Raw genomic sequence first — 14,499 nt, 5'->3', positions numbered from 1 at the left:
GCACCTGGTGTGGCAGAGAAATACAATAAATAATAATATGTTAATTAAATAATAAAAATATCAATTTATTACCCTTATTTATATATTATTTTTTATTTCAAGTTAGAGCCAAAATGTGTGATTTTAACACAAAGTCCCATAAGTACTAGATATCATGTTGCTTATCCTGTGCTTCATGATGCTGTACAACCTGCCTGGTACCCCACAAGCAGGGATGAAGAAAGAAGAACAGATGCAGTCAGTTTGCATTTTATTTTTTAAATATCATTCACATTAGAGTAAAGGAAATACACAGCAGATACTACCAAAGGCAATCGGTAAAAGACTGTAAATGAAATTGGATTTCTGCCCTGTGAGAACAAACCCCATTTCCAAATCACCCGCTGGGTCTGAACTGGAAAGAGGGTATCTTTTTTTTTTTTTTTTTTTTTTTCCTGTCTCATTATTTGTTGTCTAGCAGTCAGAAGATCTACAAATCTGTCTTCATTTTGCAGATTCCAGCTCAGATCAGAAATATTTGTTTCTGGGCTAAAACAGGGATATAGGAAATGCGTTACTGCAGGTGTTGGGATAAGCAATGCTAATGTAGGTGTTACCATTATGGCGTTTCTTGGCAACTCCTTTGTAAAAGAACCTAGCATCAAGCTACCTCACATTAAAAATTACAAAAACCTAAGGTTGTGCTGAATTTATAATGGTGGTTATGAAGCATAGAAATTTTAAAGTCACTTCTCCCAAGAGGTAGAAAGGAAGCAAAAATGAAACGGGGACATTAACAAAATTAGAGCAAAAAAGCTTTGTCTGGGAAAATATGTTAGTGCCAAAGCCAAAACAAAATTTCTTGATTTTATTTCGTAAAATTACCTAATATTGTCTCAACATAGGTAAAAAAAAAAGCTAGGTTTTGAATAAATAAAATTTGATAGATATATTCAAAAGAACATGTAAATTACTCAGTAAAAAAAAATAAAAAAAGAACGAATTCTTGTCATTTGTGAGAATGAATGTTATTGGAGATCATTATTTTAAAAATAAACTAAGCACAGAAAATAACATGCTGCAGGAGTTTCCTCAAGTGTGAAATATGAAACAGCTGAATCCACAGAAACTAAAAGAGAAAGCGTAGAGAAATTTTCATGGATGCTCTAACAAGAGATCAGACACAAAGACCTTGCAGGTCTATGTGATCCAGACGGATGAAATGCACAAATGCTCTGGATGACAGAATACAGATACACCCTTAGTACATACTTTTAATCATGAACAATGAAGGTACAGTTTGTTTATAAAAGGACACAGTCATTTTTGAAAGTGACATCTAATTGAGGGGCACACAAAGTGACAAATCAGAGAAAGATTTGACAGAATGAGTCAGAGATAAGAAATGTCCAGTTCTCACGAGAAAAGCACAGGAAAGATAGGCTACTTGGCAGTGCGGGGAGAGAGAAAGGAGAGAGGTTGTTACTGAGAATTAATTACCAGGCAAGTTTTACAGAGACAGGTTAAAAAGAGAACAAGTTAGGAGAAGACAGAACAAGCCAGAGAAGGAGAACGAGTCAGAAAATTAAAACATATTCCCCAAATTAGTTTGAGGCTAGGCAGAACAACTCAGTCAGAAGCTAAACAAAGCCAAATTGAATCAGTCATCTTTGGAGAAGAGTTTGGGACAAAACAGGTAAGTTTAACCATCCAGCAAGAATTCAGAAGGAGTTATAAAGGCTTGGGAAAGGCTCTCATCTCATTCCCTAAGCTGAGGAAATAAAAACAATATTTACAGAAAAGAAGAGAAACAACACAAATTTGAGCTCAGGGCTACTGAGTTTTGTATCACAAAGAAATTCTAGTGTGCTATTGCACCAGATGACAATAATGATGACAACAGCAACAACAATATTCTCACATTTCTAGAAACTGGGGTAATTAATTTTGAATGTGACATAAAAGACAAGTGTTTGAAGAGACTGGGTAGATTTATATTGAGTTGAAGAATCCACAGTATATACATGTATTAAACATTCCATGAATATTTATAATTTTTTTTGTGCATGAGTTAAAAGCTCAATTCAACTTAAAAATGATCCCAACTGATGACTGAAAGCACAGTATTCTGAGCCCTTACTTCTTCTGAAATTTAATTCATCTTAAGTTTCCATACAGTATTATTCTGTCATTTTACACATTAAACCTTCAATTCTTCAAAGCTCATTGTCTTATTTTAATGGCACAGTCCTGTTGTCTTTTAACTCCATTTTTTCAGTTATTTTACTATATTATATCTAGAGGAGTATTTACAACACTGTATCAGAACATCTTTTATATGAACAGAATATTTGTTTCCCAGACTATTTGTATGACAGAAATATTCTCAGTGTAGCTATCCCTTAAAAAGAGTAAAATCAATCATTTCTAATACTTTTTTCTTACCATAACTAAAGCCTCTATTCTTCTTTCCTCTCCTGTCTTTCTGGTCCTCTCTTCTTCCATCTTTCCTTCCATCCTTCCTTCTATTTTCCCATTCCTCATTAATATAGATGCATGTTTAAGCAGTGTTCCCTAGGAGCTAAAGACTGTTACAGAAGCACACCTAGACTCCAGTACTCTTTCAGCATTAGCTGAAATGATCAACATTGCCCTATAGTTCATTATAGAGTCCACTATGCACTATTTAGGTTTGGCTAATGTAGACCAAATGTCACATTTAATAACATTCTCTTATCACTGTTATTTTGTTTAGTTTCTGATTTTTTCATTTTTCTTATTTTTTTCCAGTCAGTTTAATTCAGAGGAAGTATTAAAACAAAAATTATTTCATTGATGTTCTTTGAATTAAACTGACTGAAATATCCCTACTTTTGATCGTTTGATCGCATGTATCTTTTATGCAGTGTTATGGAAAGGTGTTTGGTTCCTGCCATTTTCCCCTAACATCTTTAATCATGGTTTAATAACAATAATTAACAACAAATGTTAAATCCAAACTTAAAGCCATTCTACACAGTATTTGACAGTTCTCCTATCCAAGACAGTCAGAAGACGCTCTGAGCTTAGAAGACGTCCATGAGAAAGGGTAACTAAGTGAGGTGTGGTGTTCTGGATGAGACCATGGAGCAAGAGTTTGATTAAAAAACTACTGAAATATGAATGATATTTAGACTGTATCAAAAGACTGTGGCACAAACTCCATAGTAATTAATGATACTGAAAGTAAGAAGATGGACAAGGTGTGCAGGGACTACCTCTACAGTCTTTGGGCATTTCTACAAGTGGAATACTATCCTGGAAAGAATAACTAATAGATGAAATAACCACTCACTATATTGAGTATAAATGAGATGTTTTGTCATAGTACTTAAACGTTTTTCTTTAAATAATTAATTCACTTAAAAAGGAGAAAATACCTTTTAGTCAACATTTAAATACATCACATTGTTCTGTGGTTAATGATTTTCTCAATATGAGCATAAATTGTATAGATACTTTAAGAGACTTCACCGTATTGTTGTATGTTTCTATGGTTTATGTTAATCAAAAACAAAATTTGCTTAAAGTTTGAAACATGTTTCATTCTATTCACATCAGCAAAAATGAGGGAAAACCAAAATATTTCTCTACAAAAATTTCCTTCAAATGAATATTATTAAAATTATTTATGTAATAGTAATGTTTTTAATTTAAATGCTTTTTAAATTTTTTTTCACAATTTATTCATTACATATCCTGATTGAAGTTCCCTCCCTAGCTTCTCCCAGTCCCACCCTGCCTTCGTCTTCTCTCCCCTGTTCCCTTTCCCTAGTCCACTGAAAGGGGGAGTTTTCCTTCCCTTCCATCTAATCCTAGTTTATCAAGTCTCATCAGGACTGCCTGGATCCTCTTCCTCTGTGGCCTGGTAAGGTTGCATCAACAGGGGCAAGTGATAAAAGAGCAGGCAAATAAATTCATGACAGAGGCAGCCCCTGCTCCTCTTACTCAGAACCTACATGGAGACTGAACTGCCAATAGGCTACATCAGAGCAGGAGGTCTAGGTCTTCTCCATGCATGGTCTTTGGTTGGTGCATTAGTCTCTGCAGGAGCGCCGGGCTCAGATTTTTTAGCTTTGTGGATTTCCTTGTGGGGCTCCTGTCCCTTCCATGTCCCTCTATCTCCCTCACCCCTATAAGACTCCCTGCACTCTGCCCAAAGTTTGGCTGTGATTCTCAGCATCTGCTTTGATCTCTTGTTGGGTGGAGCCTTTCAGAGGACCATCTATAATAGGCTCACATCCTGTTTCCTCTTTTCCATGGCTTTTGGTGTCTATCTTGTTTGCATTCTGAATGAGGTTTAAGCATCTTCCCTAAGGTCCTCCTTAATGTTTAGTTTCTTTATGTCTGTAGATTTTAGTATGGCTATCCTATACTATATGGCTAATATCTTCTTATAAGTGAGTATATACCATGCCTGTCTTTCTGTTTCTGGGTTACCTCACTCAGGATGATCTTTTCTAGTTCCATCCATTTGCCTGCAAATTAAGTTTCTAAGAAAAATATACTGTTCTACTTTCTACTTTCATTATGTAATACAACATTATTTTAAACATGAGTTCTGCTTCTTTGCCTGACCAAATGATAATTAAGTACTATGCTATGACAAATCAGCCCTATAGCCCTAAGAACCTTTTTATGCCTCATTCCTAAAAAACTAAAATGAGCTGCCTTTCTGCAGCTGATCTCGGTAGTTTTCTCCTTCGTGTTCATGGCTTTCTGAACCCCATTCACTGCTTCTGCTCCTTTTGTCCCCTTGGGCCGATGGCCAATGGACCGCGAGGGATAAAAGGACCGCAAAACATGCTCAATATTTTTATACTGTGCGAAAGACATGATAGCTGTCCTCTAAGAACTTAGGGAGAGTGCTCAGTAAAAATGTCTTAATATCTTTGAAGAAGTGGGTCAGCAAAAATAACCCAAAACAGGTTTGTTGTAATAAAAGTTATGATTTATAAAGTATTAAGTAAGAGACTTGAACCCTTGCACTATCTTAATTACTTTCCTATGTACTTACTTACCTACTTACTGACTGACTGCCTTACTTTACTGCTTGATCTTAGCCCCGCTACCTGCTCTCCTTTCAGTCCCACAATCCCTTCCTCTTCCTCCACCCCCTTTCCTTACCACCCCCTTCCCCTCCCCCTCAGAAAAGGGGGATTCCCCATCATGTTGGTTGGTGTTGGGGAAGTTCTCCTTTTCCGAGTCATGTCTTGTTCCATTAGGTCTACTGTAAAAAACAAAAAACCTTCATGTATTGTCAGTAGCTTCTTTTTATTTTTCTTGAAAAACTATTTCCGTTCATGATCCTCCTGCTTCTTCCTCCTTCAGCAAATCCTACCAACGTGTAACACCACAACTGGCTGCACAGATGTAGCCCATGGTAGGTGAGTCTCCAAGTGGGTTTCCTAGTTATGGGAACAGGGGCTGTCTCTGACTGAACTCAGTGGCTGCCTCTTTGATCACCTCCCCCTGAAGGGAGAGCAGCCTTGCCAGGCCACAGAGGAAGACAATGCGGACAGTCCTGATGAGACCTGATAGGATAGAGTCAGAGGGGAGGGGAGGAAGACTTCCCCTATCAGTGGACTTGGAGAGGTGCATGGAAGGAGATGAGCGTGGGAGGGTGGCATTGGGAAGGATGAGGGAGGGGCTACAGCTGGGATACAAAGTGAATAAACTGTAATTAATAATAAAAAACTATTTCAGCTGCTTTTTTAAAATAGTAGGCATGCCTGGCTCTTTTGATAAAATCCCATGTGAAACATTACAATTTAATCTGAGTGCAAGTTAGGGATGCAGAAGACAGGGACATAAAATTCACTAATTATCTACTTACTTACAAAGTTTTCCTTTTCTGTTATGAGAAAATAATTTAAGAATAAATGTAAATTTGTTTTCCTATTCCTACATATGTAGGAGAGAACAGACTTAAAGAGGGGAAAGCCATGGCCCAGTTCACAGAGATCAAAGTATATTCAGTGAAATTAACCAAGTTTATTCAGCCTCACTATGTCATTTAGATCAAAGTCACAAAATTCGGTTGCCCACATAGTCCCAACCTTCATGCTTACAACTGTCTGAGCATTAAAATGAAAAACTAAAATTACTTTTGACATAAGTTCATTATAATTTTACACATCTGAGACTATCATCCTTTCATTTTTCTTAAATGACTGTTGTAGACTAATCTTTAGTACTTTGAATATCACGTCTCATGTAGTATACATATCTTCTTGACAAATTATTTAATAATGATTAATTTATTATTGTGGTATATTTAAAAGTTCATAATTATACTAATAATATATTTAAAAAAAAACTTACTTGCATTTTATTATGTGCAATTCAGAGTATACCTCAGTCAATAGCCACTTTAATATATTTAATCAAAACTTTTTGGAACACTAATAAAAATTTTATTTCATGTATTTATTTTGACTTATATAATCATTTAGGTATTGGGTAAACAGGAAGCATTTTCTTTTTCTCCCTCATGAAACTTCCATGACCAGTTCAGGGCAGAAAAAAGCAAATATTATGAAGCATAACTAATGTATTTACTTTGTAATTCAGTGATATAGTCATGTATGAAGCACTGGACAATCCATGGCTGGTTATCTACAGAATGTATGCATTCAAGAAATGCAACCCCAGAAATTTCTATATGCAAGAAACTCTGCACAGATGGGGCAGATTGTATTCATGGTGATTTATTTACATGCATATGCAACAACAATGGCTAAAGCAGATGACACTGTGGACTTGGTAGGGAAGAAACATGTGGGATAATTAAGAGGGAGGGGGAGAGATGACGTGATTAGAATTTAATTAAATAATAAACACACTGGATTGTAAGGAAATAGGCCGCAGGTGACTGCCGTGAGCATGCTGAGGTTAAATGCAATCATAAGCACGTTGTGCTGGATGGCCGTTTTTATGTCGGTTAGACACAAGCTATAGTCATCTGAAAGGGAACCTCAATTGAGAAAATGCCGCCTTAAGGCTGGGTTGTAATCAGATAAATTTGTAGGGCATCTGTTGAAGTTAGTGATGAATGGCGAAAGGCCTAGTCCATTGTGGGGCTGGACATTGCTGGGCTGGTGGTCCTGTGTTCTATGGAAGGCAGACTGAGAAGGTCGTGGGGAACAAACAAGTAAGCATGGCCCCTCCATGGCCTCTGCATCAACTCCTACCTCCAGGAACCTGTTTGAGCCCTGTTTGAGCTCCTGTCCTGACTTCCTTCAGTAACAGTGATATGGAAGTGTAAGCCAAATAAACCCTTTCCTCTGCATATTGCTTCCACCATGGTATCTCATCGCAAAAACAGCAACTAAGACACTGTGTAACTACGGTCTAGATGGTAGCCTTCAGTAATTTTCCAAAGGAATTGCTACTAAAAAGAGTGTATGTGCCACTGGTTTATGGCTTGTCAAGGATGCCTCATCATTACAGTGATGATGATCCATCATTTTTTTTTAATTCCATGTCTTCACATTTAATTATACTTAAAAAAAATCCAAAGAACAATCACATTACTATCAGGATCATAGAGATGAGCCAAATAGGTCTGAAAAAGGTGATTCAACAAAAGTGACATAAAATTCAGGAGATGAAGCCAATTTATAGAGAAATAGTCTGGCATTTTAGAGCCTTGTTTTCTACCATAGGGGTCGCCAGACAAAGAGAGTTACTAAACAACTGAAGTGTGTCTAGTATGACTGACAAATTGAATTTTCAACTTGCTGAATTCTAATGAGTTTAAGTGTAAAGTTCAAAACCTGTCAATTTAGTTATTTAGAAAAATATATCTGGAAGATCATGGCCAGGCAAACACACTCAGCATATAGGTTGTTCCTGAGGAAAATCTTGCATCCAAATCAAGATGTGTGATAAAAACAAAACAAAACAAAAATGTGTTCTAGACTGTGTGCTTGAAAAACAAAAATTCTTACTTCAATGATTTTATATCGACTGCATCTTGAAATTACATTTAAAGAATATATTGTATACAAATTCACATTTCTTTTCATTAATAATATAAATGTTGGAAAATTTAAAGTGATTTATGATTCTAATTACATTTCCGTTGAACAGTGACCAGTATTATAAAATAACCGATGATCTGTATTTTAAGAGGAGAATGGCATGATGCATTTCTAGACATCCAAATCTACAGTGAAACTTTCTGAATGACAAACATGAAGTAAAAGTGCGGTGGGTTAGAGAGGCATATGGGAAGAAGGTAAGCTGTATGGGGCCTCTGAGTTGGAACAATCACAGACCTGCATTAGAGAAAGATGCCACATGACAGCTCATGACAACCACTTGAAGACTGAAGACCAGCTGTGACTGACATACATAGGTGAAATTACTGAAAACTATCCTTTATTTCTTTATTCTTGCATCTCCATATCATTGGCTTTGTAGATTTTTCTGATGAGGTCATGCATTTGTCACACCACGTCTTAAATTTCCATAAAAGGCAAACAGTAACCGCGTTCTGGGACAAGCCCAATCCGTTCCTGGAATTTCTAATCTCTCCCCAATTAAGTCATGAATAACTCACCCATTCTTCAGGGAAAAAAGAAGGACTGTATCTAAACGTTTTTAGCACATGTACACATGTATACCATGTGTGAGCAGTGCCCACAGAAACCAGGAAAAGGATGTCAGAGTTGTTAAAACTGTAGTTACAGAGCTGGGGGCTGCCAAATGGGTGCTAGGAACTGAACCCAGGCCCTCTGAAAAAGCAGAAAAAGCAGCAAATGCTCACTCCTTCTCTAAACCTTGCCACTAATGATATAGCCTAAAAAGCATCCATTCCTCTGATGCTCTTCTCTTCCATTTGACTATGGGCTTCTGCCTGTAATAAAGCTTCCCAATTCTTTACTTTCTCTTATTTCTGAATTCCTTCTTTCTCATAGACAAGAAAGAAACTAGAAACATTTTGTGAGGTCTCATATTGTCCTCCCTGTTACTGAGACTTCCCCTGTTTGGGGACATAATATTTAACTTCTATAGACTAATGTTGGATCATGTAGTTCGATCCACGTAAACTACTGTTTAGATTCTCGGCTCCATGAAAAAGGAGTAGATTGAAATGACTGACCAAAGTTAATTTTAACTGGCCTTACTTTTAAGGAAGTCATACACATGAGCTCATTACTTAAAGCATTTAAGGCAACATATTAATAATAATAAATATTAACAATTAAAAATCAAAACTTTCCTATGCTGTGGTAAAGTTTTGTAGGTATCCCACATTCCTGCTGCTAGAGCAATCTTTATTGTTCAGGAGAGCTGCAAGGAATGTTGAAATGGCCAACACAGCATTTAGTACAGAGAAGAGTCCTGGGGTGAACTGGTCCTTGTAGACATGACTTAAAAATGCTTACGCATCAACAGAACATAGAGAGGACAACTGATAGGTATGGCCCTCCCAGAAGGCCTGATGGTCAGTTTGACAGGCAACAATAAGGGAAAGGATCTTGAGTGATTTGCCAAGCATGACATTTCCAACCCTGATATTCTTTAGAGGAAGATAGTAGTCTCACAAACTTACTTTTGAAATTTTTCTAAAACATAGTATACTAGGCTCCAATCCAGACTTAGAGAATCTGCATCTAAACCTATAAAGGATATGACTCAAAGTCTCTACTTGCATAGTCAAGTACGCTTCCTAAAATAAGTGAGTACCCGGAAGCCTAAATCTAGTTGAGGGAGGAAGTTATGTATGCATGTATTCAACATAGGTTAATTATAAATAGTAAAAGTAGTTTTGGCAAAAGTCAAGCAATAAATTATAAAGCATAATAAAACTCCTTTATTGATAGGGGAGAGTTGGAAGTGAACTGTGGTTTACATTCCACTAAAATAAAAGAAAGGATTCGTAGTTACTTTGAGAGAAAACCGTCCCCTTTTCACATTCTCAACTACCATTCTTTTGATAGTTTGACCCCTAAACTAAAGGGTATTTAATTGAATATATTATAAAATCACCCCAGTTAAGAAGACATTATTGCTTTAGAAATGTTTCAAAAGTATACCTAGACAGTGAATGACAAGCTAAGAACCTGCTCTTACTTTGTAATTTTAAAACATTTCCCTTGATTTCTCTGTCTCTCAGATGGAATATTTACAGGTTCTTTCTCTAACTGGGATACCCTTGCCTTTCAAGAAAGCTTTTATTGCCAGTGCTACATAATTTGAGTGTCAAATACTGTGCAATAAACTACAAGGGTAAGAAATACTTATTACTAGAGTTAAAAGAATCACAGTTAGAACAAGAGTGACTAATGGGTATATACATTTTAATTTTAACTTATATTTCCATTTCATTGGGATTAGCCAGTCACATCTTTTTATTAGCAAACTATCTTTACTTTAGTTTCTAAAAAAAGAAAGAAAGAAAATCTGTTTACATCAACACAGCTGTAATTATAATGCACATTTTTATTTGATTCCTCTTTTCTACCTATACTTTAAAATTATTTATTTATTTATCTACCTATTTATTTATTTATTATTTTCATTGTTATGTGCATTGGTCTTTTGCCTGCATGTATGTTTGTGTGAGGGTGGCAGGTCTTGGAATGACAGACATTTGTAAACTGCCATGTGGGGCTGGGACTTGAACTCTGGTCCTTTGGAAGAGCAGCAGTGCTCCTAACTGCTGAGCTATCCCTCCAGCCCCCTCTATACATTTATGACAGATTTGTTTTTCTAAAACTACAGTGTGGCCCTCACTGCCATTCTTTGTAAAAACCAGTGTTCCATTTTGTTTTAACCATACTGTATATTTAAAACTCAACAAATAGAGAGGAAAACTAGATGACAATAGCTCTTAAATAATGTGGGCTTTAGGATTTTCCAGTAGCACTTGCTCTGAACCTTAGTTGTACTATTTTTTTAATTTTTTATTTAACTTTTATTAATTATACTTTATTCATTTTGTATCCCCCCCATAAGCCCCTCCCTCCTGCCCTCCAAATCCCACCCTTCCTCCCCTTTCTGCATGCATGCCCCTCCCCAAGTCCACTGATAGGGGAGGTTCTCTTCACCTTTCTAATCTTAGTCTATCAGTTCTCATCAAAAGTGTCTGCATTGTCATCTTCTGTGGCCTGGTAAGGCTGCTCCCCCCTTAGGGGGAGGTGATCAAAGAGCAGGCCAATCAGATTATGTCAGAGGCAGTCCCTCTTCCCATTACTATGTAACCCACTTGGACACTAAACTGCAATGGGCTACATCTGGCAGGATTAAAATAGTAAATAAAAAGGGCCATCTTACCAAAAGCAATCTACAGATTCAATGAAATTCCCATCAAATTACCAACAAAATTCTTTACAGACCTTGAAGGAAAAATTCTCAACTTCATATGGAATAACAAGAAACCCAGAATTGCTAAAACAATCCTCTACAATAAAAGATCTTCTGGAAGTATCTCCATCCCTGATCTTAAGCTGTACTATAGAGCAACAGTTATAAAAACTGCATGGTACTGGCATAGAAACAGAGCGGTGGATCAATGGAACCGAACAGAAGATGCAGAAATAAACCCACACACTTATGGACACCTGATCTTTGACAAAGATGCCAAAACCATACAATGGAAAAAAGATAACATCTTCAACAAATGGTGCTCTTCTAACTGGATGTCTACATGTAGAAAAATGCAAAGAGATCCATACTTATCACCCTGCACAAAACTAAAGTCAGGTGGATCAAAGATATTAACATAAAACCAGACACATTAAGTCGGTTAGAAGAAAAAGTGGGGAATACCCTAGAACTCATTGGTACAGGAGACAACTTCCTGAACAGAACACCAACAGCACCAGCTCTAAAAGCAACAATCAATAAACGGGACCTCATGAAATTAAAAAGCTTCTGTAAAGCAAAGGACAGCGTCATCAAAACAAAAGGAATGCCTACAGATTGGGAAAGAATCTTCAACAACCCTTTATCTGACAGAGGGCTAATACCCAGCATATATAAAGAACTAAAGAAGCTGAAAAGCAGCAAACCAAGTAATCCAATTAAACAAGGGGGAACAGAGCTAAACAGAGAACTCTCCGTAGAGGAATATCGAATGGCAGAGAAACACTTAAAGAAATGCTCAACCTCATTAGCCATTAGGGAAATGCAAATCAAAACGACCCTGAGATTTCACCTTACACCCATGAGAATGGCCAAGATGAAAAACTCAAGTGACAACACATGCTGGAGAGGTTGTGGAGAAAGGGGAACCCTCCTCCACTGCTGGTGGGAATGTAAACTTGTACAACCACTCTGGAAATCAATCTGGCGCTTTCTCAGACAACATGGAATAGTGCTTCCTCAAGATCCAGCCATACCACTCCTAGGCATATATCCAAAAGAGGCTCAAGTACACAATAAGGACATTTGCTCAACCATGTTTGTAGCAGCTTTATTTGTAATAGCCAGAAGCTGGAAACAGCCCAGATGCCCCTCAACTGAAGAATGGATGCAGAAATTGTGGTACATCTACACAATGGAGTATTACTCTACAATTAAAAATGATTTTCAGTTTCAGTTTTTTTTCTTGATTAAAGGAAGAAACACATTGCCGAATAAAGAACTTTTTGTTCAACAATCATTTAAGATGTATAAGTTTGTAAATACAAATATAAAGGATATTTTCATTATCACAGTATTGTTTTCTGTTGAGGAAAGCCATGCTTTCAATCATATCTAAATATTGGTGAAATTATTTTACATAATCTTAGAAAAGATATAACTTAACAGTAGAAATCACAATAACATAATGAAGATGATTGAGGATCAAATTTAATATAGTAGCCTTGATTATTGCAAAAGGAATCAGTATAGTCATCAATATTTATTAAAATAGTTAAGACAGGGGACTGGAGAGATGGCTCAGTGGTTAAGAACACTGGCTGTTCTTCCAAAGGACTGAGGTTCAATTCCCAGCACCCACACGGCAGCTCATAACTGTCTGTGACTCCAGTTCTAGGGGATCTGACATTTCTATACCAATGCCCATAAAATTAAATTAAATTAATTATTTAAAAAAATAGTTAAGATAGAGGGAAAGCTAAGCTTTGAGATGAATACATTAAAAAAACATTACATTAATTAGCGTGTACCTTTGTGTGGTTCTGTGTGTGAGTGTGTGCGTGTGTGTGTGTGTGTGTATGCATGTGTGTAGTTGTATGCAAGCTATGGTCTGTATGTGGAACTCGGGGGTCAAATTACAGGAGTTTTCTCTTTCCATTTTGCTGGTCCTAGAGATTGAATTCAGGCCACAATTCTTGGTAACGAGAGTCTTTGTTCACTAAGCCATCTCACTGTCTTAAGAGGAAAATTTTACGTCAAGATTCTCCACTGGACTAAATGAATTTTTTTTGCTTTCCATAGTTTTAAATTTGAAGTGGTAAATGAGACTATTTTGCGAAAAGAAATTTGTATTTTTAAGAATAGCACTCCAAATCCACATACGAAATATAAGGCTTTTTACTGTTAAATCATGAGGACAGTTAAGTATTCTCATGTTGCACTTAGCTCTTGAAGATTGCCTTAGCATCTAGGGCATAAGATGGTGGTCTTTGTGCCTTTTCTGTTACCATGACGAAATACCTGGCACAAGCACCTGGAGCAAGGTTTTATTATGGCTCACAGTTGCAGAGGATATAGTTCATCATGGTGGGGAAAACAGCAGCAGGCCAAGAATGTGCATGGCAGTAGGAGCAGGAGACTGGCTCAGGACACTGAATCTATGCTCAGAAAGTGGAAAGAGAACTGGAAATGTGGTCAGGATACAAAATGTCAAAGCCTGACCCCAGTAACGTATTTTTTCCAACAAGCTCTACCACCTAAGAATTGCACAACTTTCTGAAACGGTGCCACGAGCTGTAGACCGAGCATTCAAATATGTCAGCCTGTGGGAGGCACCTCACTTTCAAAGCACTGACATGGTGAATGTCACTTTTCAGCAACAGAGAGGACCAGGGTATGAAGTAGTGAGGGCAGTAGTGCTGGTTTTAATGATGAAGATGATTGCACGAAAACAATGACTTATAAACACAATTTCAGTGAAAACTGTACTTCAAGTGTTAGAAGCGCTTTGTTTTTGATATCACATCATCAAATAAATCACTTTATTGGCAGGCACCATGCAATGGCACTCCAGTATAGGTAATGTCTAAAGATGGTGAGTTAAGAAGGCAGAAGCGACAGAGAACCACCTAAGCTTGGAAAGATCTGAACCTACTGATGTGCTGGCCTAATGGATACATTGAAAGTCAGATGCCACTGGTGGAAATGGCACACTGACATGGAACCTTTGAAATCCTCAGAGTATGAATTTAGAATTTAAAAATTATTTTCCACACCCTGGTAATGCATGTTGTTTATGTATTTATAACATTTATTTATTATTACAAAGTCTTAAAAATAATTTTTTATAGAGAAGGAAGTTTAAAGGAAGTTTTTCTTCCTTTA

The 14,499-nt window shown here is 36.9% G+C and overlaps 1 protein-coding gene across 1 annotated transcript in view; it reads right to left on the bottom strand.

Annotated features, from left to right (window-relative positions):
• Positions 1 to 14,499, bottom strand: part of Hcn1 (hyperpolarization activated cyclic nucleotide gated potassium channel 1) — a 435,404-nt gene that overhangs the window by 67,890 nt on the left and 353,015 nt on the right. The gene's annotated exons all lie outside the window — the stretch shown is intronic.

The sequence above is a fragment of the Meriones unguiculatus genome, chromosome 6 (genome assembly GCF_030254825.1).
Source record: "Meriones unguiculatus strain TT.TT164.6M chromosome 6, Bangor_MerUng_6.1, whole genome shotgun sequence".
NCBI lineage: Eukaryota > Metazoa > Chordata > Mammalia > Rodentia > Muridae > Meriones > Meriones unguiculatus.
Note: the sequence above shows the minus strand (reverse complement) of the source record. Positions and strands in the feature narration are given on the sequence as shown.